Source organism: Amblyomma mixtum, chromosome 10 (genome assembly GCF_055824585.1).
Source record: "Amblyomma mixtum isolate Tamu chromosome 10, ASM5582458v1, whole genome shotgun sequence".
In the NCBI taxonomy this organism is placed as follows: domain Eukaryota; kingdom Metazoa; phylum Arthropoda; class Arachnida; order Ixodida; family Ixodidae; genus Amblyomma; species Amblyomma mixtum.
Window position 1 is genome coordinate 183679771 of NC_143021.1, and position 6377 is coordinate 183686147.

The 6377-nt window shown below is 43.1% G+C and overlaps 1 pseudogene; it reads left to right on the forward strand.

Moving 5' to 3' along the window:
* The first annotated feature begins 1150 nt into the window (after positions 1-1150).
* On the forward strand, positions 1151-4647 carry LOC149327918 (uncharacterized; annotated as a pseudogene).
* Positions 4648-6377: the final 1730 nt, after the last annotated feature.

Sequence of the window (6377 nt, forward strand, 5' to 3'; positions counted from 1 at the left end):
GTCACGAGCCGAGGCTGGAAGCGATCTGCTATGCCGTGGCACCATGTTCGAATGGCCCACCACGCACTTTAATTTCTTCTTTTTCGTCAAACAGCGCTCCAAACGCAGCCCAAGGGATACTTTCCATAAGGGTGGTACACCTGTCGAGCTGGTGCTCGTACGTCACTTCGGATGGGATCATAAGCAGGCAGCCCTCTTCTTTATTCATTATAGTTTCTCTCTATGAATTCGACCGGACAAAGGGAGACAGACAGGGACCGCCCGACCTTTCCTCGTTCTGTGTGCGTGTCAAATTCCTACTGCTTCCAAATGTCGAGAACGTAAGGTGCTGCATATATTTCAGTATTATTCTGCGTTCTAATTGCACGCCACCGTCTAAGAAGACCGGTGCTTGACTTTGGGCCCTTGTATAAAGTGCGGAAATCAAGCGAGAACGATAATAGAAAGAAGCCCGGAGAGAAACGAATCGCCTAAAGGGGAACAGCTGAGTATGTGCGTTTCTTGGTGTACATCGTGTAAATTGACATTGACGATGAAAGAGAAGACGACGTCAGTAACTGGCTCCCTAGATAAGAGGTCACCTCAATAGCGCTTTCATGTAGGTGGCTGGGGTGCCTAAAAACTGCTTTCGAAAAATATTTCGATCTTAGCGATACTAAATCGCCAGCAACTTTCTATTTTGTTGTTGTCTTTCGTCGCTTCAAAGCATATATCGTCTTACACAGGTCTAGTCGCCTGCAGGAAGACTGTTGCTCAGAACAGCTGTTTCCTGGATCATTCACATGAAATACTAAACGAACGGCACTCTATGCAATAAAAAAGAATACTGCACTGGTTTGAAACAGGAAGGCTGGGGCTGTTTTCTGCCAAATAATGCTGTCTGGCGGGGTGCAGCAACGCAGCCCAAATCTTCTTGAGCGTGAACTGCACTCTGTGACACAGCAACGATGCCCACTTCCGGGCTTTAACCGTGTTTATATGAAATGTTTTTTACTAAACAAATTGTGGTCATGATTGACATCAGTATAACAACCATAGATGACGCGTTAAATGCGGGAAATATTTATATATTTTTTTATTTGTCGTGCAGGGCATGCCACTGCTTTAATCGAGGAAGTTGTTCTTAAAAAATGATATTTGACTTGCAGTCATGCAGAACGACCAGGTGGGATGAGAAAACTGAGTCATGCCGTTTTTGGTATAGGTTTCAATTTTGTTTCGTGATGTTATCATTTTGTTACTGTGTAACCGGTATATAACGCGTCGCCGACGATGCAGCTTTTGTTCAGGGACACAGAGCGAGCCTGTCAGAGTGGTTGCCGGTGAGTAAGGCCCCCCTTTTTTAAAAATTTTACTTACAAAGAGTGCGATTTTCTTTGTCTGGAATCTTAAGTTTAAAAATGTGAGAGCTAGAATTCGCGTACAACTCTGTTCAAAAAGCTCCGACTCTAAGCACACCTTTTTGCATATTTGTGGTGCAGGTCATGAACTTAAGGTATGTACGTGTTTTAATGCACAGTACAAAACAGGAACCATTGCTCAAAAATATGTGCTCTTGGCTTCAATTACAAAGTAAAGATGAACTCATATTATTATTACAATACCGTCTCGTACTGGTTGCAGTACAAGAATAGTTCATGAGAAAAAATAGTCAAACAGGAAACCGACAAAAAATCGCTGTGTTTCTTGGTTTCGTTATCGGCTTCCAACCTTCCAACATTTAGATTTGCGGCAAAGGAAGTTGAAAGAAAACAATGCAGGAAATTACGGAAACGCAAAAGTCCAATGTCTCTCCTTACAATTTTTTTTTTATGTTTCAGGATCGGGAGAACCATGAGCGGCATTGCGATAACTGCTACCTTCGCCCTTTTTGTGACTGGTACGCAAGTTAACTTTATCTGAGGAAGCACTCAGAAATGCTGTTCGGGTCGATGCATTTGATCGATGAAAATGTCAGAAGTAGGTTCATTTATAAAATGCTACATATTGTAACTCCCATTTCAGCGACAAAAGTCTTGAAGAGGCTGCATTAGTCTCAAGATTATTTAATGCACAATATGCCTCCGGTCTTTCACTGGACTTTCACTGCACAATTTTAGTGCTTAATAAAAAGTTTGTGCAATAAGGCACTAATATATATCTACATATTCCTAGAACATTGTACTTAGTGCCATGAAAAACAAAGGTTTCTTTGTTTTTATCAGGTGTGATTCTCTGTGGGACTGTGCAAGTAGAAAAATGCCCTTTTTTATCTTTCTATTGGCACATTTTGAAACTGCCATAAGGAAATAGTCTTAAGAGTAGCGATTATAGTAGGACACAACTTGAAACAACAGCAGTTGTTAAAAATAGGCCGTGGACACCGGTATCCAGTATTGATGTACGGACCAATCCCAACAGAAGACCAAACTAGATTTTTTTTCCTTTTCTCACTACACGAACGAAACCAGAACCATCAGAATTCTTGAGTTCATAATTTCGTCCGATAGTTAATGTCTTATTTGGGAAACAAGGAAATTTTAGCAGTACACTTCTTTTCGTCACAGATTAGTTCACAGTGGCGGCCACTTCAGTGGTAGGTTATATCCAACTATATAAGGAGCCTTTGCAAACTAGGACACACCCGAATGCCTTGCGGTACTGGCAGGTTCATGCATTCTATTACGAAGACATCTTCACCGATGAAGCAGCCTTTAACAATTCCTAAGTGTAAGTTGAATAATAGTGTTCAAAATATTTTTACTTCGTATGTTATAAAGACTCGCACGCTGCCATATGTTCGCAGGTCTTACAGACATCAGATTTCGGATCACTGTTTTAAAAGCATACTGACAAGATGTGCCCTTTGTAATATCCTCCTTTACGACGACTTAAGGAAAGAGCAGCATAAAACGAAACACTTATATGCTACGCACTGGTCGCTAAGAAGTGCCGAGTCAGTGCACGAGATCGCAGACTAGCAGGCGCAGCGATAAACAGTAAAGCGTTTCGGTTAATTTGCCGATAATGACAATCGTGAAAGGGTTCTCTCTTCATGTCTGTTTCAACCCAGTTGGGAGCAGAACTACGCATCCTAAATAAAATTAAAAATGAGTTTCCTCAGAACTCCTATGTGTGGCAGACGGAGGTGAACGGCACCGAATTATCCAGAGCCGCTAAATAGTGCCCGTTGCAGTGATTTACTGCGAGCGTTGAACCACGCTTCACTGGCATCTTTTCTGCCCCAGAAATTATTTGAGGCTCAAGCATGATCCCAGATTAAAGTAATTATTCCTTCAGTCTCAAATGATTTAGACTGAAACGCGACGATAAGCTTTTACTGCAGTCACGACCGTTAGATCTAAGCGGTCGGGTAGAAATATATCTCCAATAACCACTACGATGTGCCTTAGTGAGCACACTCAAAAATTCTTAAATTAAAAGAACAGTCGCGTTTGTCGTAATACTGTACCTAAACTAGTAAACTGGGCCATTGGAACCCCTACTGAATACAATATATATATATATATATATATATATTGTGGGAATCACCTCAGTATATAGCGGCAAAGGATTTAGCAAGTGGTATTTCTGCTTACGTCGAGCGCATAACTAATGCTCAACTTCAATGACGTGCAGGAACTTTGTTCCTGGTTGTACCAGACCCAGCCAGCAGCTATGGGCCTTACCGATATCGGGCACGACGCAGTGTGTCTCTCGTAGAAGCAGCTCGTTCCACTTCATCCGTGGAAGGAGAACGGTATTCTCCAGCCAATGAAGCACCACGGTACTCTCCTGCGAAGGAATCCACACGTTCCACTTCCGTGGAAGGAGAACGGTATTCTCCAGCCAATGAAGCAGCACGGTACTCTCCTGCGAAGGAATCCGCACGTTCCACTTCCGTGGAAGGAGAACGGTATTCTCCAGCCAATGAAGCAGCACGGTACTCTCCTGCGAAGGAATCCGCACGTTCCACTTTCGTGGAAGGAGAACGGTATTCTCCAGCCAACGAAGCAGCACGGTACTCTCCTGCGAAGGAATCCGCACGTTCCACTTCCGTGGACGGAGAACGGTATTCTCCAGCCAACGAAGCAGCACGCAGTGTCTCTCGTAGAAGCAGCTCGTTCCACTTCATCCGTGGAAGGAGAAGCAGCATGTTACTCGCCTGCGAAGGAATCCGCACGTTCCACTTCCGTGGAAGGAGAACGGTATTCTCCAGCCAATGAAGCAGCACGGTACTCTCCTGCGAAGGAATCCGCACGTTCCACTTCCGTAGAAGGAGAACGGTATTCTCCAGCCAATGAAGCAGCACGGTACTCTCCTGCGAAGGAATCCGCACATTCCACTTCCGTGGAAGGAGAACGGTATTCTCCAGCCAACGAAGCAGCACGCAGTGTTTCTCTCGTAGAAGCAGCTCGTTCCACTTCATCCGTGGAAGGAGAAGCAGCACGTTACTCGCCTGCGAAGGAATCCGCACGTTCCACTTCCGTGGAAGGAGAACGGTATTCTCCAGCCAATGAAGCAGCACGTTACTCGCCTGCGAAGGAGTCAGAATGGTAGGCTCGCACCATAGAAGCAGCGCGCTATGCAGCAGCCGTGGAGGCGACGTGACATGCGCCGGCTAAGAAATCAGTGTGCTTAACCACAACTCATATTCCACCAAACTAAAAACTTGAATAAATATTGGTTATCTTTGCTGCGATACTTTTGTGCTGTATCAAATATTTTCGGCAACTCAATATTTAAAAGCCTACCAGAAGCTCTGTTTCCTGAGGAGGAAGTTGCCGAATGCGACTAGAGAAATTAAATTGATTGCGTACAAGACATTCGTGCGGCCAATCATAGAGTACGCAAGTGCAGTGTGGAGTCCTCATCGAAAGGGTTTAAAACGGAAACTGGAAAGATTGCAAAGGATGTCAGCACGTTTTATATGCTCTAAATACCGCCGCACTGATTCAGTCACAGCAATGCTAAAAGAGTGTCAGTTAGAATCACTAGAAGTAAGAAGAACAAAGCAGAAATTGAAACTTTTTTTTCTGATAATGAATGATAAAGTCAAAGTCAATAAACATCACTATGTTACACCTCCCCTGAAGCGTTGCCCTCGGAAAAATCACAGTAAGGTATTACAGCCTATTATTACACGTACTGATGTCTATCGCTACTCCTTTTTTCCCGATGCTGTAGAAATTTGGAATCAACTACCAAGTGACGTTGTGGACCAAACAGATGTAGACAAATTTGTGATAGGTGTGAACGCGTTCCTGGAAGATTGCTGTGCAAATCTGTAATTCTGTGCATTTGAGTGTTCCTTTTTTTAGCGAAGAGAATTGCACTTGTGTCTGTATATGTTTCCCTCCCTGTAATGACCCTCATGCAGAGGGTTAACAGTATGTATAAATAAATATGGTCTCCAGCTAGCTTTGGTCTCGGTTGCCTTCACCGTGTTGCGTTCACTCCTTTTGGGTGATATTGATTTACACCCTATTCTGGCAAGTGTGGTTGAAGTAGTTCTAATTTCTTTGTTTAGGCAGTTGTTCGCTGGTTAGAGCAACGTCGGATAAGTTTTTATTGAGGTGAAGAAAACTAAGACACAGCGGGCCAACATTTCTACCTCGGCGCAGGAACATCAGAGCACAGTGTCTGACCTCAGAAAGGATATTGCTGTCAGTCAGTTATGGGTTCAGGTACTCAGCGTAGACTGGTCAGAATAGGAGTACACCTTAGACAGGCGCACAACTGATCGCTCAAAAATAACACCGTCCCTTAAAGATGCACAAAACTGATCGCTCAGAAGCAACATAATAGTGCTTCGCCTAGCTGACTAAAAATTAGATCTGCAACGAATCTCAGAAAAAAAGTATAAACTTTTCTATATCACTCAACCAGACTATGGCAAAAGAAGACATTGAACATGATTACAGGCTCGGCAAGCCTAGTGAAGGTAAGAACCAGCCAGTCATCATCAACTTCTTCAGGTTCGAAGTTAATCTGTGCTGTATTTTATCAAAGTAAAAGGATAAGGAATATGCTCTCAGTAAAGATTATTACCCTGCAACAAGACGCGCTCTCCAAACTATTTGATTATGCTCAAACAATGAATCGTTCGTTTTAACTGCGTTCTCTTAAATTCAACATTGACAGCAAAGTTTTTTCTATGATAGCAGAGAAAACACATGAAAGAAAAAAAACGTGATGGGTACATGTCAGAATTCTTTGTAAAATATAACCACTCCTGTGTGTGCAAGATATAATTGTTTTGGTGGTTTTCAACTACGTGTCTTGCTTCTAAACTATCGAAGCCTAATAAATAAAGCAGAATAGGTTGCAACTTTTCTTCCTCTGTTCAGCTCAACGCATTTATCAGAAATAAGTCTTGGCTGCATGAATCTGACGCT